The sequence below is a fragment of the Euprymna scolopes genome, chromosome 12, assembly GCF_053919585.1.
Source record: "Euprymna scolopes isolate OS-2025 chromosome 12, ASM5391958v1, whole genome shotgun sequence".
NCBI lineage: Eukaryota > Metazoa > Mollusca > Cephalopoda > Sepiida > Sepiolidae > Euprymna > Euprymna scolopes.
Genome location: NC_136493.1, coordinates 126704238 through 126723392, shown reverse-complemented (window position 1 = coordinate 126723392; position 19155 = coordinate 126704238).

Genomic DNA, 19155 nt, shown 5'->3' with positions numbered 1-19155 from the left:
AGTAGAGAGGGCTTGCCTCATCAGTGAGATGTCAGTTCCAGAAGGTTGTATAAACATGGTGCTTCCCTAAGACGAAAGCCATAACAATATCTTAACTATATTTTATTCTTCCTTTAAATCTAATTAATAGAAATTAATTTATTTTTTCTCTCTATGATTTATACGTACCCCCTCTTTTCCACTTATATCGAAAGGGGAACATATCTTCAATTTTAATTTTTTTTTTTTTATTGTAGAAGGTTATAACTTTATCTAAGTAGATACTTAACACTTAAAAATAATAACCTAGTAATCCTAACTACTAGGACGGTGGTGCAGAAATACCTAGTTTGGAAGCCAAGCGCGAGGCTAGCCCTCTCTGTATTGATGGACCCGTAGATCTCATCAGGTCACCCATCTAAGAGACAAAAAACTTTTATGTAAAACCTGTTCTCTCTATAGCTCTAAAGACTTTCTCACACTTGAAGCTAGTTCTATATGTACAAATTTGTTATCAGACCATGTATGGATTACTGTTGCCATATTTAGGTTGATGATTTTTGGAGGATCTACAATAATGTTGTGAACAGTGACAAGTCTGCCATTCCTCCTAAGGATAAGTCTGATCTCTGCTTGTCTTTGTGCTGACAATTCTTCTCTTGATGATTCTCGTGCTGTTCTTACTTTGATTTTTTTTTTACACTGTCTTCACCATTCTGAAGATGATTGCTAGAGTTCTATCTAATCATAATCAGTCTAAAGTTTCCGATCCTGATTTAAATTCCTGTTGGTCTCAAGCTCGCCACATTTCTTTAATCCCCTCAAAATTATTCAATCTCTGTCTCAGTCCTGTGTCTCTTCTTGTTGGGAAACGTCTTCTGTTGTACCTATCTTTAAATACGCTGGTGATCCGTCTGAATCAACGAAGTATCGGCCTAGTTTCCTCTCTTTTATTAGTAATGTTTGTAAAAGGTTCGTCAACAGCAAGCCTGTTCATTTTCTGGAAAGTTTGGACCTATTTCTTGATGTTCATTGTAGCTTTTGTGGTTCTCGTTCAATTAATGATCTTTTAAATGTTATAACTGTCTGTTTATATCAGGAGAGAGTTGGGCCCTTGTTCTTGATAGTTTTATGGCGTTCAAGAGTATGACATTCTGATTTTCTACACAAACTTCAGGGTTATGATATTAGTAGTAAAGTTTTTAACATTATTAAGGTGTTTTCCTTCTAATTGAAGCTTGCAAGTAGCTCTAGAGTGTCTCTTTATTCTCCTTTACTATCGATACTGGTGTTTCTCAGGCATCTATTCAACACTGTTTCGTCTCTATATCAATAATCTTCCAGAGAATATTATTATTCAGAAAATTAACGTTGGATCAGTTGAAATATACAACTAATCTGAAAGTTGATCTGTGTTCAGTCGTGGCTTGTTTCGTTTAATCCTGTCAAGACGTGTTTTCTTCCTGAAATTCTGGTTCTATTATTGAAAAAAAAATATACTCTGAGACTTCTTGGACTCACATTCCATAAGAATTATTTCTGACAAAGGAGGAAGAATTGACATTGTCTAGGCCAGAATCTGTCTGTATAACTATTATAAAGAGAAATAATCGAAAAAGCAAAGAGTTATCTCCCCTGGATTGGAATAGGGAATTCTTTTCAAGATGGCTGACACAGTATTTCACATAATCTGTTGCTCTAACGTTTTACTATTTTTCTGTTTGAATAAATAAATAATTTGGTGCCAAAACGATGCCTTCTTGTAATTCCCACATTTAACAACCAGTTATATTCCGTGATGACATAACAATAACACTTATCGTTGGCTAGTTTTTGACCTTGAATCATATTCTTTTAGCTCCTTGGATTAAGTGGCTTCATTGCCTTGTCTGGGGCGGTTTCCATAAACAAAAATCAAATCTTGTTCTTCTCTTCCATTGTTTTCAATACTCTCATAGTATCGTTCTGGATTCAAGTAACAATCTCATTAACCTTTATCCTCGAGTGACCTTTGGGCCTTGATAAGTAATGACTTATTAGTATAAATCATATATAAATAGAATTTTGTCTGTTTGTCTGTCCGTCAGTTAGAACTTTTTAAAACCTAATAAATACATTATGGAATTTATCTAATTTCGAAATATCAGAGATTTTAACTATTTTTTAGAAATGGAGAATGTTGCATTTATAGTAAACTAGGAGGGGGCGCCCGGTTTTGCAGGGTCGTAAAATACGATTAAATATATTTTAATTTATGCAGATTCCATATTTATTATTACAGAGCCAATTCTCTATTGAATATTATATTGTACCTAATATATAGTGCTGATTTAAATAGTAAAAAAAGACATGGGTGTCACCAGCTAAAATCAAAACCAAAACATTTGGCGCTCCATCCACATCTCCTATGAGTATATCTATTGAGAAGATAAAGTAAGAAAAATTTAATATTAAATGACTTGAAGAAATGAATTGAATTTGGGCATCCGCCGAAAGAAGTAAAAATATGACAAGTTGAAATGAACATTTCGCATTTCACCTTGCCGGTATATGTCTGCATGCATTATTCATCCAAACAAAGATTTTACTTGTTATAAACTATCCTTGGTGCATGATTACCATTTCCTGTTAATTTCAGTGTTATGTGACAGTTTAAGAGTTCATCGGTTAAATATTTACATACATATAGACAAGCACACACATACAAGGCTTTCTTCAGTCTTGACAGACCATGGATACCCATAGGCGTAAAATTTTTTGTGGCAAGAGTTGCACAATCTCCAACCACATCTCTCCTGATTCTACATTGTTGAATACCAGTGGCAAGTGTATGTACATGACGACTGGAAAAAATGCAGAGATACAGGGGAAAGCATGTACAGCGCCTAAAACTGCCAAATGGTCACTCATCTGATACTAACCAGGCTCAACGTTACTTAACTTCGGTGATCTGACGAGAACCGGTGTATCAACTTGATATGCCGTACTACGCACACATACATCTACTGTTTTATTTATACAGATAATATATTCCTGACAAAACGAATGTTATGACCAGAAATCTAAAGAAAAACCTTGAGATCTTCAGTTTGAGGGCTTATGAACCGACCGATTTGGACTTTCTTATAGATTTTAAAACATTACCTTAACAAAACAATTATAGCTGTGGTGTGACGTTTATTAGAATTAATGATCCTGTAGGACCAATTAATTCTAGTATATATAAAAAGAACTGTAAGTTTGTAGTGGACGTATACGCTCTACACAGTGCTATTCTAGATTTGACCTAATTTTATTTTAAATTCATTTCTTAGTGTTGGGCTGATTAATCAGAACCAGAATCGGGAATTGGAAAAATCGGAATGTTTTTCGATGTCGGAATCGATATCGGAATCGGAATAAAATTTGTGCCTATTTTCAGATGTCAAAAACGATTCTTTGTCTTTTTTTTTTATTATTTGATTTTGTTTAACACAAAATCTTCCGCTGTTGGTAGTAACGATAGAATAATAAAAAAAAAAACATTGATTTTAAACAACCAGTAAAACAAAGTCTATAGATCATCCCCCACAAATGTATTGTTACGTTTGAGAAAATATCTTCATATTTAATATATATATATATATATATATATATATATATATTTTTTTTTTTTTTACGGTAATCAGGATAAACCCAACTAGTTAGTTAAATATTTAGGGATTTATAAAAACCCAGAATCGGTAATTGCATCGGGATCGGAAATTTAGTACAGAATCAGAAATTGTATTGAAACCAGGAAAAATATTGGGATCGTCCGATCACTAATATCAATAACATATTGATTGTGAATAAGAATGTACAAGATATCGTAAATAAAGGAAAAGTAAGGGAGAAGATCGATTGTAGTATTTTTGTATGTTGATCGCAAAAACATTGAACACCTACATATATAAAAAATCAACATTTGTATCCTATAGAAATCGATATTTTAACATTAAAACATCCGAATTAGTTTCAATGAGAATTACATTTTTTTTAAAGAATCTAAATATACCATTAAAAGTTTTCTTTGATACAATCTATAGTCACTAGGGAAAATTATCGAGTAGGTCCCTAAAATCATTGAAATATATTAGAATGTAAAGAAATAAAAAAAAAAAAAAATTTCTACTATATTTCTGAATTTTTGAGATGAGAATTGATTATTTGTATTGCCACTGAGAAGAAAGCTGGAGGTTACATCGATTGAAACGTGGAAATAACACCCAAGATGAGAACAGAAACCTGGAGAACCCAAATAATACCAATATATTTTCTTCATTTTATAAAAAAAAGTAAAATAAAATTAAACAAAGAATATTTCAGTGAAGAATGTTTTTTAAAAAAATGTTTAAACATTTAAATAATTATTTTTCTTAGTATTTTTAAGATTAAAAATAGTTAAATAATAATTAAAGACGAGGAATTCGTTTCGATTCATTAATGTCATTTACCATTTTACAGAAACGTTAAGAAACGCAACATAAGGAAGTAGTTTTGCAAAATAAAAAAAAACAGAGCTCCTTCTCACTAACACCGCAATTGGTACCAACTCCTCTTAACTTAAGCTGTAATTAACAACACCAACTCTCAGCGTCTATGATCTCTCTCTGCTGTCAAAAACTTGACTCCCTGTCATCTCAAATTCATGCTTTTTATAGCCACCATTCCCTCATATGCAAATTAATTCCACATATATAAAAAGAACCCAACTACAAACTTAAGTTTTTCTTTTCTCAATCCTGTCACCTGAAAAGCCAAATAGAGGCGCTATTGCTTGTGTGAGTAGTATCTTCTATTACAATTTTTTTTTTAAAAGAATACCACTACGCTGACAGTTTTTTATTACTTCAATTAATATTATAAATGTGGCCCCCGTGGCGCAGTGCTTAGAGTATTTGGAAAAAAAATCAGTTGTAAAAGTAATGTTCTCCTGAAGGTTGGAGGTTCTATTCTCAGTGTTGGGTGACTAAAAAATACAACTGCGAATTACTTAGGACCTCTATCCAGTCATGGTTGATGGAATAAGAGCATGCTATACCTGTGAAGGAAATAAAGGGTTCCATTTGAAATTTTGGTGAGATTCCCGAGTTCAACAGAAACATTCTTGAGTTCGGCAAACTACACCTGAAGAAGGTCGAAGGTTACATCGACTGAAACGTTGTGAAAATAACACTTAAAATGAGAACAGTAGTTCGATGAATCCAAATGATACAGATTTTCTTTTCAAGGCAAAACTTGTAAACATGAATTTGAAATTATTTTTCCTAAAAAACCTTCCGACCAGCAATAGACCTTTACACGAGGACGTTGAATGAATGCCACTATTTAAATGCTTCAGACGGTGATCCTGATCATAGCTCATATATTTAAAACCTTTCGACTGCTGTACTCTCCAGCCTTTTATAGGTCCTCTTTTATCAACAGGCAAAAATCACTGCTCACACAAATTCTTCCAACTGATTTTGCCGCTTCTCAAATGTCAAATGATTTCTCCTCCCTCTCTGACCCACAAGTGACCTGTTTTTATGAGGCATGCACACGTGATCCCGCGAGACTTCGTTCACTACAAAATGTCACGGCCACCATGATGGACTCTTTCTTTCTTTCTTGACGTGTGCGACTCACAGGACAGACAGACACGAGGACGTTTGTACGGTAAGCCATTTTCCCCACACTACCCCTGATCTCATAATCACAGAGATGGCAAGGGGGTGGTGATCGTCTTCACCGGGTGCTTCTTCGAGGGAGGACGACACATGCCTCATCTTCAGTTGTGCTTTCATCTACGGTCTGAGGGTCGAGCATCTTTGTCTCTTCTGGGAGGCTACTAATCTCAGAGTCACTGTCTGATGGTGGTGCTGCAATCCAGAGAGATGCCTTGCTAGATTCTGACTCTGATTCGCTCATGTCGTCTAGTGATGGTTGCGTTACTAACGTATGTCTTTAACATGACGGGCACGCCGTTGACCCGCACCGCTTGTGGGCTGATTATTTCAGTGACTCGCCCAACTCCATACCTTGTTGTGCACTTGCCTCGCGGACTTTTGATTCACACAGCATCCCCTTTCCTCACTCTCTCTCTCTGGCTACTTCCAGTTCAGGTAGCGGGTTCATCTCTATGCCCTTCATCCTGATGTGATACCTATGCAATGTATCAGCCGGCGCCGTAGAGGGTGAAACATCATCTTTTGGGGTTACATTGTACAAATAAACTGCCTGAAACACTATGCAGCCTGATATAGCCGCGATTGTTTTGACGGTTTGATGATTCCGTTCAATGATCCCATTTCCACTAGGTACATGGGCACATCGAAACCTCAGATGTATTCCCCAGCTGTCAGTAAACTTCCTAAACTTCTCACTGGTAAATGCAGCACCATTGTCAAGCAATATCTCTGTTGGACGTCCACGTTCAAGGAAAATATTGTTTAGTTGACGGACAATAGGGACCGTATCTTGTTGATGCAGCATACGCCATATGGCAAACCTTGACGGACCGCAATTAATGAGAGTCAGGAAATCCTCGCCATCGTGGTGAGTAATGTCTATCGCTAGCCGGCTCCAGTGGCTTCTAACTTCCAACTTCCCTTTTTCCCAGCGAACGGGTGCCGGGTCAATGGACTGGCATTTCACACAGTTTTTGACCACTTCCATGACGTCTGCTCTTTGCACTCCTGGTTCAACCACCCTAGCAAAATATAGGGTCCGCTTGACTCCAGGATGCCTGCTTTGTTGGTGGATTTCCTTAATCCGATTAGATTGACCAGGATCATAGATGCGGCACAGGGAGGTTGCGTAGGTTCAACAGTTCTTTTTATGGCATCAAGCCATCTTTGAGGTACCCTTGTTAAACAATCTGCCTTATTTATGCTGGATCTGACCAGGGACACCTCCATTGATAGTGCATATTCGTTCACCAGGCTCATGATCGTGTTGAGCTGCCGACGGATGAGCATCTCGCTTGTTGCTTTGGTTCGCACTCTAGCCCGTCTGGTAAGAGTGTCTGAAATCCACTTATGGACGCAAGCAGAATCTGTGATTAGTTGCAAGGTGGTTGTCTTCCAAAGGATTTCCAAGTTTATTCCCTTGATCACTACATCGAGTTCTGCCAGTGTTGGGAGTCCTTTTCTGGGCGCAACCAGCAAGCGTCTTCCACTACGGCTTCCTCATGGACTAACGACACGCCAATGGCAAGAGAACTTGCGTTAACCCATACACTACGGTCCTGGCTGTCAACACACCATCTGCCCCATGCTGGATCTTCTTTGTGCACTCTGGTGAGGACCTCTCTGACCATTGTATTGAGAGGGGCATCATAAGTTTTGTCATCCCATCCGGTGGTGACGTCAGAGGCTCTCCGTTTGATGAATGCCACTACAATACAAAGCCAGCCACCCACAGGAAGGTGTCCAACCAACTTTCCGCACAATGAAAATACATTCCGTCGCATTAAAACACAGGGTATACCTAGGATTTCATTGCCTCGTTTCCAACACAGGACATTATCTTCTTCCCAAACCTGCAAACCGAGCACTCTTGCACTGTCCCGTAGCCTTTCTGGTTCCTTGCTGAGAAGGCCAAAGTTGTGAAGATATTCTTTTACGCGCGTTGCAGGCACAATTTCTTCATCCACATACACATCGTCAATATATGCAGATGTTGCCCGCTGAATGTGCTCATCCTTAGTCAATATAGCATCAACAATCCTTTGCATAATTGATGGCGCCACATTAAGTCCAAATCCCATGCAGGTTAAACAGTACTTTTCTCCCTTAATGAGCACCATTTGATAGGGCCATAGTGACTGATGGACATGCACTTGAATGTATGCTTTACGAAGATCCAGCACAGATACATTAGATCCTGCTTGCCGCCATTCCCTCAACTTCTCTGTACATACATACATCTGCACAGGCTGTAAAAGGATTTACGTGCTCGTTTAGTTCCCGATAGTCGAGTACCGGCCTCACCTTCTGTTTATTATGCTGGATAACCAACATTAATGGGATCAGACACTTTGGGGGGGCCCAATTCCTTCTCTGGATAGGGAACTAGCCATCCATTTTTTTTTATCCAAGTTTGTAGTTCCTTATCGTATTCTCCACAAACTCCCGGGGGAATTTTATATTCCGGAACCCTATTGTACAACTTCCCAGGTGGCTGCTCGTCCGACCATTTCCAAGAAACTGTCCAGGATCTCATACGTTGGTCGAATTCCGCATGAAAGTCAGGCTGTTCCAGTTTCATAGATGCACCCAGAGCAAGGCAAGCGTTAGAGAAATGTGCCTTACCCTCACCATCAATACGGACATTCCATTCCTAACAGCAGGTCATAACCAAGAAGGTCCCCGCTCACAATCAGGGCTCGTACAGTTATTTAGGCCCATCACCGACACGTGTGCGAATGATACTAACTCCACAAGAGGCTAGCGGGCCCCTGCTGACTGTCAGTACTGGAATCCTCTTCTTGTCCCATGCGTCACAGCATGCCTTGTGCACGAGAGTCTGCGTGCATCCTGTGTCTACAAGCGCAAAGTGTTCACGCTCTTTCACATGCACTCTTATTGCGGGTAGCACTCTATTTGTCAATGATCTGGGGAGAATACTGGTGCTATAGTTTACTCCCCTTATCCATTTCCTGGACAACTCCTTGCTACGTGACTTAGCTTGCCGCACCAGTAGCAACGCATGCGTCTTGGTGTTTCCTGAGCAGACGTGTCCTTTACACTGCCTCGGCAGTCCCTAGAAAAATGGTTTGGCAATAAAAGAGTCCGTAGCAAAGGCTGTGTATAGTGCCCCCTTAACCTCCTCCAGAGTTGATTCATTCCCGAGCTGTTGATAAACGGAGTATACCCCCTTGGTCAGCCTCAATGGGATGACAAGCGTGGGATCCTTTATTTTGCAAAGCCGGCAGACCAGCTCAGCTTTTTTCCACCACTCAACTACCGAGGGTCCGGCGGAGGAGCCGTCAAACTCTGGTATCAATCTTAGATCAAACTTGTCCATTGAAAAAAAATGGGCCGAAATAGCTTGCAGTCAATCAACAGGCAAAAATCACTGTTCACACAAATTCTTCCAACTGACTTTGCCGCTTCTCAAACGTCAAATGATTTCTCCTTCCTCTCCCACCCACAAGTGACCTGTTTTTATGAGGCACGCACACGTGATCCCGCGAGACTTCATTCACTACAAAATGTCACGGCCACCATGATGGACTCTTTCTTTCTTTCTTGACGCATGCAACTCACAAGACAGACAGACAGACACAGTAATCTTCCTAGAGTTTCGAACTGAACCATTGGGACAGTCTTTTCATATTGTGTTCCAGGCTTCTAGAGCTGTCATGTAGTTTAATTCGTTTTTATATACTCACACAAGCAATAGTGCCTCTATTTGGCTTTTCAGGTGACAGAATTGAGAAAAGCAAAACTTGAGTTTGTAGTTGGGTTCTTTTTATATATCTTTGTGATTATACGTATGAAAGAAGTGCTTAGTTCTAACTATCTTTCTGGAAAACTTCCAACTAATCATATCCACCAACATGCGCAAAAGTAAACACAAAAATCAATTATTTTTTTTTAAATATAGAACTAGGCGAATACCCGTCACAGGTCGGGTAAAATTTATTCCACAGACAGAACAGTTTTCTTTCTCACTTTGACAGAATGATCATTACTAACCAGCCGTGGGACTGTTCACAAATTATCGCTTTTGACTCCAATTCTGCGCCATTCTGAGCAACTCAGCCATGCTACTGTCCACGATCTCCTTCACGTTGCCTGGCATTTTTGTTTTTAGTCTTCTACGTCCTCTTTTATCAGGGGCTGTACCAAAAAGCAGATCTTTTGTTAGGCCGTCTGTTCTCGCTACAAGTCCCCAAAATCGCAATTTACTGTCGTTGATGTTGTCTAGCAGTATTCGGCACGGTCCAATCTACTCCAGAAACCATTCTTTGTACATTTGTCCACTCAGCTTACATAAAGAAGTTTACGGTAGCGTCACAATTCAATAGCAGCAATTTTTCTCGTTTGAATTCTACCAACTATTGTTCGTTTGAAAAAAAAAAAAACATAATCATTCTTTCACGTCATAATAGCACCACATTTTTAAAAAAAATTTTAAAGAATATATTTTGTTTGAAGAAAAAAAGCATTCTTTTCACGTCAATAACACACCATCTATTTTCAAATATTGCACTTCTATTTCCTCAAATCAGTCATCTTGAGAAAGTTTTGAAATAAAGATGAAATATTTATGAATATAAAACTTTTTTTTTTCTTTATTCATTTTCCATACGTACATAAATATATAAACGTACCTAACTTGAAACACAGAGGAGGCACTGTTCTTGATTAATGCAACAAACGTTCTTTTCGTTTTCTGAAAAATAGACCGATGATATATTTGGATGTTTATGTCGCAAAGTCAGCAGAAACCGTAAAGCTTTAATATTTTTATTTATATCTATATATATTTTTCGTTGTCTGTCTGTCCGTTCTACTTTTTCTCAGAAACTACTCGGCCTATCTGGTTTTGTATGGACCTTTGTTATAATAAAGTGCAGCAAACTAAGCATAATTGTATCCGTTCGATGCACAGTTAGAGATGAATAGAGGTATCTGAATTTTCACAAAGGGCTTTCATCCCGTATTTGTCTCCTTCGTATAAAAATAAACTAAATACGACATTTACTCTAGAAGTTTGGCATAAAACACTCATTCTAAGTTAATGAGCAATAACTTTTGGCCATTTTTTACTGGGTTAAAATATATACTTAATTCATATTTTTCTGATTAACTTTTTTGCATTGCAAGATCAGTATTGATTCTTATAATTTGTTTTAATATAAAGTGCTTTTTAGAGGCAGCGAACTTTAAATTAAAATAAATCACAGAAAAATATTTTGTAATACAAATATGTGGTTTATTCCAAAGATTAATTTTTCGCATTTACAATTTAAATACAATTTCGGGCATACGGCTCCTGCGGATCACACATAATCTAGAGATCCAATTTTCACAACCTTACGCATTTATTTTATCTGTATTTTGCCAAAAACGCGTCGAATATTGTTTTTTAAGTGGTCTATTGTGTCTGGGTTATTAGCGTAGATATGGGACTTTACATATCCACAAAGAAAATAATCTAATGGAGTTAGATCTTACGAACAGGGTGGCCAGTTGACGTTTATTACATGAAATTATTCATTCATCAAATGTTTAACTCAGCAAATTGATCATATCGTAGGTTGTGTAGTATGTGGATCCATCTTGCTGAAACCATATGATGAATTGCCAAACCAAGCCGTACTCAAAATAACTGATAGTTGCCAAACGTGCACTAACAGAAAATAGAGTTGTCAATTCAAAGTTATTGCCTCTGAAAAAGGCAACCTTACACACACACATATATATATATTATACACATAATATAGATTATATATATCGGAAGTAAATATAACGATATACAAAGTGCCTTCAATAAGTTTCCAGATTGTTTTTTGTACAAGCATTTAAAATTGTCATAGACTTTTGAAAATTCAGTAGGTTATTACTATACATCTTATGAGATGACTGACCAATTGTTTTGATTTCAGGTTCAAATGAACAGCTACAGAAGGAAGTGAAATACACCCTACTAAAGCCTGATTGTCACAGCTGGTGAATTTCAAAAATGCACTCTGGACGTGCAAAGAATGATAGGAAATAAAATTGTTTTAAACTTGAAAAAAATGCCACAGAAACGTATGGAATGCTTCAGACTGCTTTTGGACCATCTTGCATGAATCGAGCATCAATTTTTGAGTGGCATAAGAGGTTCAAGGAAGGCAAGAAGTCTGTGAGGGATGATGAGAGGTGTTAGAAGAGTCATAACATCAGAGCTGATTTGCTAAATAAAAAAAAATTCATGGATAAGGACCGCTGTGTGTCTATAGAGACAATAAGTGTCCAGTTTGATGTCAGTGTGGGATCTGTACACACGATTATTCATGAGGAACTGAAGATGCAAAAGATTTGCACAAAGTTTGTCCCAAAGATGCTCAGAGAAGATCAGAAAGAAAGACGTTGTCATGACAGCAAGAAGATGGTCGAGCTGATTAATTCAGGTCTGCAGTTCTTGATGCTCTAGTGGCCTGTGATGAAAGCTGGATCTACTGCTATGACCCAGAGACAAAGAGAAAGAGTTCCTAGTGGAAGCATGCTGGCTCTCTCAGACCCAAGAAGGTGAGAAAGAGCAAATCCACCCAAATACTTATGACTACCCCTTTTTTGATAGCACGGCCATGATCTACATGCACTGGATTCTCACTAGACAGACAGTCAACAAGGAATACTATGTTGAGGTTTTAAGGGAATTCAGGAAGAGATTCCATCAGAAAAAAACAACACTCTTCTAATCTATGGCATTCCACCAGTCCTCAACTCCATCCTTCTCACAGACTATTTGACCAAGATGGGCATCAAGACAGTGCCTTACCCTCCCTATAGTCCAGACCTTGCTTTTTGTGACTTTTAGTTAATCCATAAGCTCAAAGAAAACCTTTGATGCTGTCATTATGAGATAATTGAGGAGATGAGCTGTGAGGAAGGTCATTGACACGTTCACACAAGACTTCCATGGGGCCTTCTAGAAGGTGTTGAACGGTGCAACAAGTGAATTGCAGTCAAAGGAAATTACTCCGAACATAATTAGAGTTTTATGTGTGTACTATCAATAAAAGTGCCCATACAAAAAGGTCTGGAAACTTATTGAACACATCATTGAACAAATTATCATTGAACAAATTATCGACGTGTACACTGGATTCCAAAATGTTTCTTTACTCAAGAATGGTTCTAACAAATTATATAACAAATAAAATCTTCATTTTTATGATTTTTAAGGATTTTTATTTCCTTCCAAAACTTTTATTTTTTAAACCAAAAAAAAAAAAAATCTCCAACATCGTCTTTTATCCGAGGAACATAAATCTGTCTCTGATGAGTTGCTTGGTGAATTTTCACCATTCAACGAAACATGTGTAAGACGAATTAAACTACTAATAAAATAACATGAGTGTGATGCAAAGCCATTTTTTGTTTGGTATGTTTACTTCTGATATATACGCTCTGAAAATGTAAATTAATTTTTATTGAGCTTAATTGTGGTACTTACGATAAAAAAGTACACACACACACACATATATATATATATATATATATATATATATATATAAGAATATTCCCCATTTCAATCTCGTGAGAATTTGTCAGGCTTATGCCTTCGAATAAGCCTGATAAATTCTCACGAGAATGAAATGCAGAATATCCATGTAGCTTAATTGCCATGTATATTTTCATAACTTACAACATAGCTCTACCTATGTATTGAGCACTGTTGAAGTAAATACTGATAAATTATGCATAATATTATATCTTTGTATATTAAATTATGTGATTAAAATTAAATCTTTGTATATTAATTTGTGATTAAATGAAGTAATCATACGATATATATATATATTTATATATATATATATATATATATATATATATATATATATATATATATATAGAGAGAGAGAGAGAGAGAGAGAGAGCATAATCATGTTGATACACTGGTTCCTGCTGGATCACTGAAGTTAAGCAATGATGAACCTGGCCAGTACCACATGGGTGACCCTTTGGAAATGCTAGGTGCTGTATGTACCGCACAGAGATGTAGAAATTTCCAGGTTGGTATCTGGAGAGGTGTGTATAATCCACTGAGAGAAATGCACCCTCAATCTTTGTTATGACATGCATATGGGAGAAGGGAGACTCAGATGTAAAACCTAAGATCTACTGTCTGCTCTTTCTTGTGGCAGATATTGTACCAAATGAGATTAGCAGTTAAGTGTGGTTGGTTCTGCACAAAGCCTTCACCACTATAAACAAAGCATCTGTGTAGATTTCTGAACAACTTAGTTGTTGTGGTGGATCTTACACGTCGAAATCGACGGGATAATTATATGTGTGTGTGTGTGTGTGTGTGCAGGATAATCTCCTAGAGTAAAGACGAATCTGGGCTTTATTTGCTTGAATGGAAGTTTCGCCACTTTCCCACATAGAGCGTTCCCAAATGATCTCCTTTTTGTTTCATTTTACTTCAACCAAAATTCTCAGAAATCAAGGATCCGTCTTTCTGAGGCTAACACTTAATCTCTGTATGAGATCCATAGATATTCGAATATTCCATTAAAGTTCTTCTTTATCTTTCAAACACTGAAGTAGTAAAGTTTTCCTCTCCGCAATTAATCAGTTAAATATGTTATCGTATACCTTTCTTGTGGTCTCTTGGTCTTACTGGATTCCAGGACAAGAATTCATCTAGTCTGGTAGGGTATCCTTCAGGTAACATCATTTGGAGAAGGTGCATCATTCCTCATAAATGTCAGTGTGATATTGATATTTTATTTGGGCCACGAATACTATGTGCTTTGAATATTTAGTCAGGGTTTACTTCTAGGGAAAAGCATCCTCATGCCAGGTTGTTCTGACAAACCCCTGTACAGAGAGACTTTAGATAGTCGAGGATAGTGTCTAGTAGGTATACAAGTTATCTCCTAAATGTATGTGTGTTATTTTGTTTATTGAAAACGGTTAAATCTTCTTCCATGAAAAAAAAAAATGTCTTAAATTTCGCTTATCTATTTTTTTATCTTTATTTTATGATGTGATCTGTCTCTTCTATTCACAACGACGTGAATCACGTCTTCTATTCGAACGAGCAACAATCACACTGTGTCCACAATAGGATTATTCCTCGCTGTTAATACCAACAGAACGAAGAGAAGAAAAAAAAGAAAAGACTTCTTTGAAAAAAGACGCATATCACCGAAAGTCTCAGCAAAAAAAACAAGTAAATGATTTTATTCATTTAATAACAAAAATTATATGACATTATTTGGTGTAATAACTCCTTCAATAACTTTATAAAATTATGTTTTCAATAATCTGATCAATCCCTCGTATTACAAAAAAAAAAAGAAAAAAAAAAAAAAAAAGCAGCATCAACCACGCAAAACACATCGGATTCAAACTTTACTTAACACTTGTTAATTAGAACTGACGTATATTTAGCTGTATCCACGAGTGGGATACTCCTGGCGGCTAATGCTAGCAGAATGAAGAGGAAAAAATTAAAATAAAGGTCTTCGTTGAAAAAGTGCTAGAGAAGATTTCTGTAACTGATTTTATTCATGTAATAAAAATATATAATATAACTTTTTCAAATATTTATTTAATATTAATATTATTTTATTTATTTATTTATTTATTTTTGTCCGTTTTATATTGAGATTATACAGGGTGGAACAATAAATTTGTCGTCCTAAAGAAAACAACACTACAGCGTTATTTTTAAATTTTTATTGAAAAAAATCAATTCAGGTAAATTAATTATGTAGTACAGCTGACATATATTCAATGTAGCCACCTTCAGCCTCAATCACCGTCTCGATATGGGTCTGGAACTGAGAGCATGCCTTTTTCATAAGCACCGGCGGGAGCTTGGCAAAGAAAGACTCGGCGGATGGTGGCGATCAGACTGGCTTTAGTGCTGTGGGAGGTCATGTTGGTAATGTTCTTGACATATGACCAAACGAAGTAGTCCAGCGGGTTCAGGTCGGGGGAAGAGAGGGGGCAGTGAGAAAAGGGTACAAAGTCATAGCACTCCTTCTGAAGCCAAGCCTGGCTCTCTTTAGACTTGTAGGCCAGCGCCGAGTCCTGCTGCCACACCCAAAGTCTGCCAGCGGCCACCTGATTGCACCAGGGGATCACCACACTCTTCAGCACATCCATGTACACTTTAGCGTTGACTTTGGTGTTGACTTTCAAGCTGACTTCGAAGGTGTGAGGTGGCATAATGTGGCTCTCACTTGAAATCACCCCAAAGACCATAACCGTGGCCGGAAACTTCGTTGAGCTGTGCCTTCAAGCGTTGAACTGTCTGGATTTGCATTTTGAGGGTGCTGACAATGGTCCTGTTGTCATAACTTGGATCGTTAGAGAGCATGAGATATACAGCGGCGCATCTCCAATCTAGCTCATTGAACATTGTGTCACTTTCAGACATGATAGTAGGTCCCTATCGCTCTTGGGATTTATACATAACTTGGCAACTAGTAGACGAGCTGCAACAAAAAAGAAGAAAACCGGTTTTCATCAAACGGAAAAGGAATCCTGGCGTCTTTTCTAGGGTGACAATTTTATCGTTCCACCCTGTAAATGAATATAAAAAACGAGAGAATCAATTGCTATCTTTATTTCGTTTATATCTTTGTGCTTTAATATTAAGGTTAGTGTTGTATATGAACAACACCCGGGCAGACTATCACCGTCAAGCTTTATATATCTTTGTACATACGGCATAATCACGTTTACACACCTGTTCTCATGGGATCACAAAGTTAAGCAACATTAAGCCTGATCAGTACCAGATGGGTAACCATTTGGTAATGCAATGCACTTTATGTCGCTGCAGAAGACAAGTCAGTAGTGCCGATCATAGCTTTTCTATTATATAAAAAAATCGTCTGGTAGAAGAGTGTTGGGCGTCACACCATTGTACTTTCAAAGAAAACCCATCAGATGATACACAAACCAGTTATCCACGACGAAACTTGAACTGATTAATTTTATTTTTTTACATTTCTATAAATAAAGTCTTTTTGAAATATAATAATATATTAAATATATTAATACAAGAAAGTATTGAAACTGGGATAGATTTTTTTAAATGGTGTGTTTCTGTGTGGTTTCATGTTTTGTTTTATGCTTAGTGACTTCCGTTCTGTATTTACATCAACTGTACCCATTTCTGCCATCTTTGTTTTTGGAGCGCAATTGGCAGAGATTGCTCTTTCTCCCCGAATGTATAATATCTAATCAATAAATCAATAAATAAATGAATAAATAAAAATAAACGGTTCATTATGTAAGGATTAAAAGGCCATTTATATCACTTAATAGTATCAAGACGTACATGCATCTTTTACTGTTATCATGTAAAGCGAAACAAGTTTGATTTTTTTTTTCCACAGAGTTTTTTTCCCTTTACACTGACTGGAGTTATGTGTGTGTGTATGTTCAGAAAGAGCTGGGCGAAGAAGAAAGAGGGAACAGGAAAGGTTAGGGCAATATGGAGAAAGGTGGAAGAGAGATGGATAAAAGTTATGTTACATTTTTTGCCCCGGGCAATGTATGGTAGTCCTGCTAGTTATACATTAGTAAGAAAATGTAAAACAATATGGAGTTACTTATTTGCGGACTCTCCATAGTTGTTGTTTCATAACATTTCGGCCAACTATTCCTCTGACCTTCGTCAGATGGTTAACCCTTATCCCTGAGTGGCTTCCGGGCCTTGATAAGTGGTGACCACCTTGTAATAAACAAAAAAACAAAATAAAATCAAGATGAGATAGGAATGCTGAGTCTCTTAACTGCATCCTCAGTAATTACTGCCTTCCATAGTTGCTGTTGTCTCACCACATTTTTAGCCAACTAATTCTCTGGCCGGCTTTGGGTAGAATTGAAACCGCTATCTTCAGACAATGCTCACCTGGAACCATAGAAGGCAGTAATTACTAAGGATGCAGTTAAAGAGATTCAGCATTCGTATCCTGTCGCGGTTAACCATCTAAGGAAGACCAGGAGAATAGTTGGCCGAAATTTTGTGAAACAACAACTATGAAGCTGAGGTTAACAGCCTACAAATAAATAAATATACACATTACACATCTTAAATGATTCCAATAATAAAAATATGGGTTAATTATCTAAGTATCGTATAAACAATGGCGCTGTATTTACATACTGTAATGTTTACTACAAAACGTGATATATATTTCTGATTAAATATATAAAATTATGTTCTCACTACTTAGCAATGAATCTGACAGATCGATATTTGATTCTGGCTAGCAAGTTCTTCCTTTTAATCCTTGCAACATATTATGTACAATAAAACAGTGTAATTCGCTCCAGTTCATTGTCGAAAATGATTGTTCCGATAAGGAAGATCATTATCAGCGGAGATAATCTGAAATAATTACGTATCGCCAAAATATAAGGGATATAATTCCTTTTTTTAACTAAAAGGTTAAAATATGAGTTATCTCCCTTAAATATTGAGCTTTTTTGCATTTCTTTCCGACTCGCACATTATTATGAAAATCAAAAAATTATCTATAGGTTTGTGCAAATATACACTTTTGCTTATACTTTCTATTCGTTATTCATACCAACCATTTTTAAATCAAAAGCTTGATATTTATTGCGATATAACAACAGGGCACGTGGAACTATTTTTCTGCTGAATCCATAAAGGAAATATCCAGTACTGACATACAAATATCGGTTATTCCCCCATGAATGAAATAGATCTGTAAATGTGGCAAAGTGTTAATTTTGAAATTAGTAAGATGATTATAACCTTGAACTTTTGAATCTAGTAAAATTGCTATATATATAACATTTTAACGATACAAAACTTATATAGCGCTTTAAAAATATTACATGGAAAAATCCTAGGGACCCCTTTCGCCAACAAACTCACGAGAAGTTAATCGTTGAAATGCAAAAAACGAGTTATACCAGCGATTAGCTAGGATTTTTTCGTGTATTATTTTTATGCTCTATTATATATATATATATATATATATATATATATATATATATATATATATATATATATATATATATATATATATAAGTGAAATTGTCTTTGTGTCTGTGTGTGTACATTTCCTTACCAAACTACTGTCACTTTTCAGTCTACAGACCTGAGATTTGACATAAGAGGTATTGAGATTTCGAAAAATCTTTTTAATCGGTTTTCGGCCAGAAATTTTACTGTCAAGGAGTCAAAGTTCAACGATTTGATCTTTGAAAACTCTACCAAACTCCCCCACCAACTTTGTGTCTAAACACTTGAAATTTTAGATGTAGGTTCTTTGGACATGAATCAAACTTTGTAACTTTGTTTGGGCTCAACGAAAACATGGTCCCACAAGGGGTCAAAATTGGGGTTAAAGTTAAAAATAAATTTGACCTCTCAACCAATTTTTGGTCTAAACATTTAAAATTTTACATGGAAAGCCTTTTTAAATCGGTTTTTGGCTGAAAATGTGGC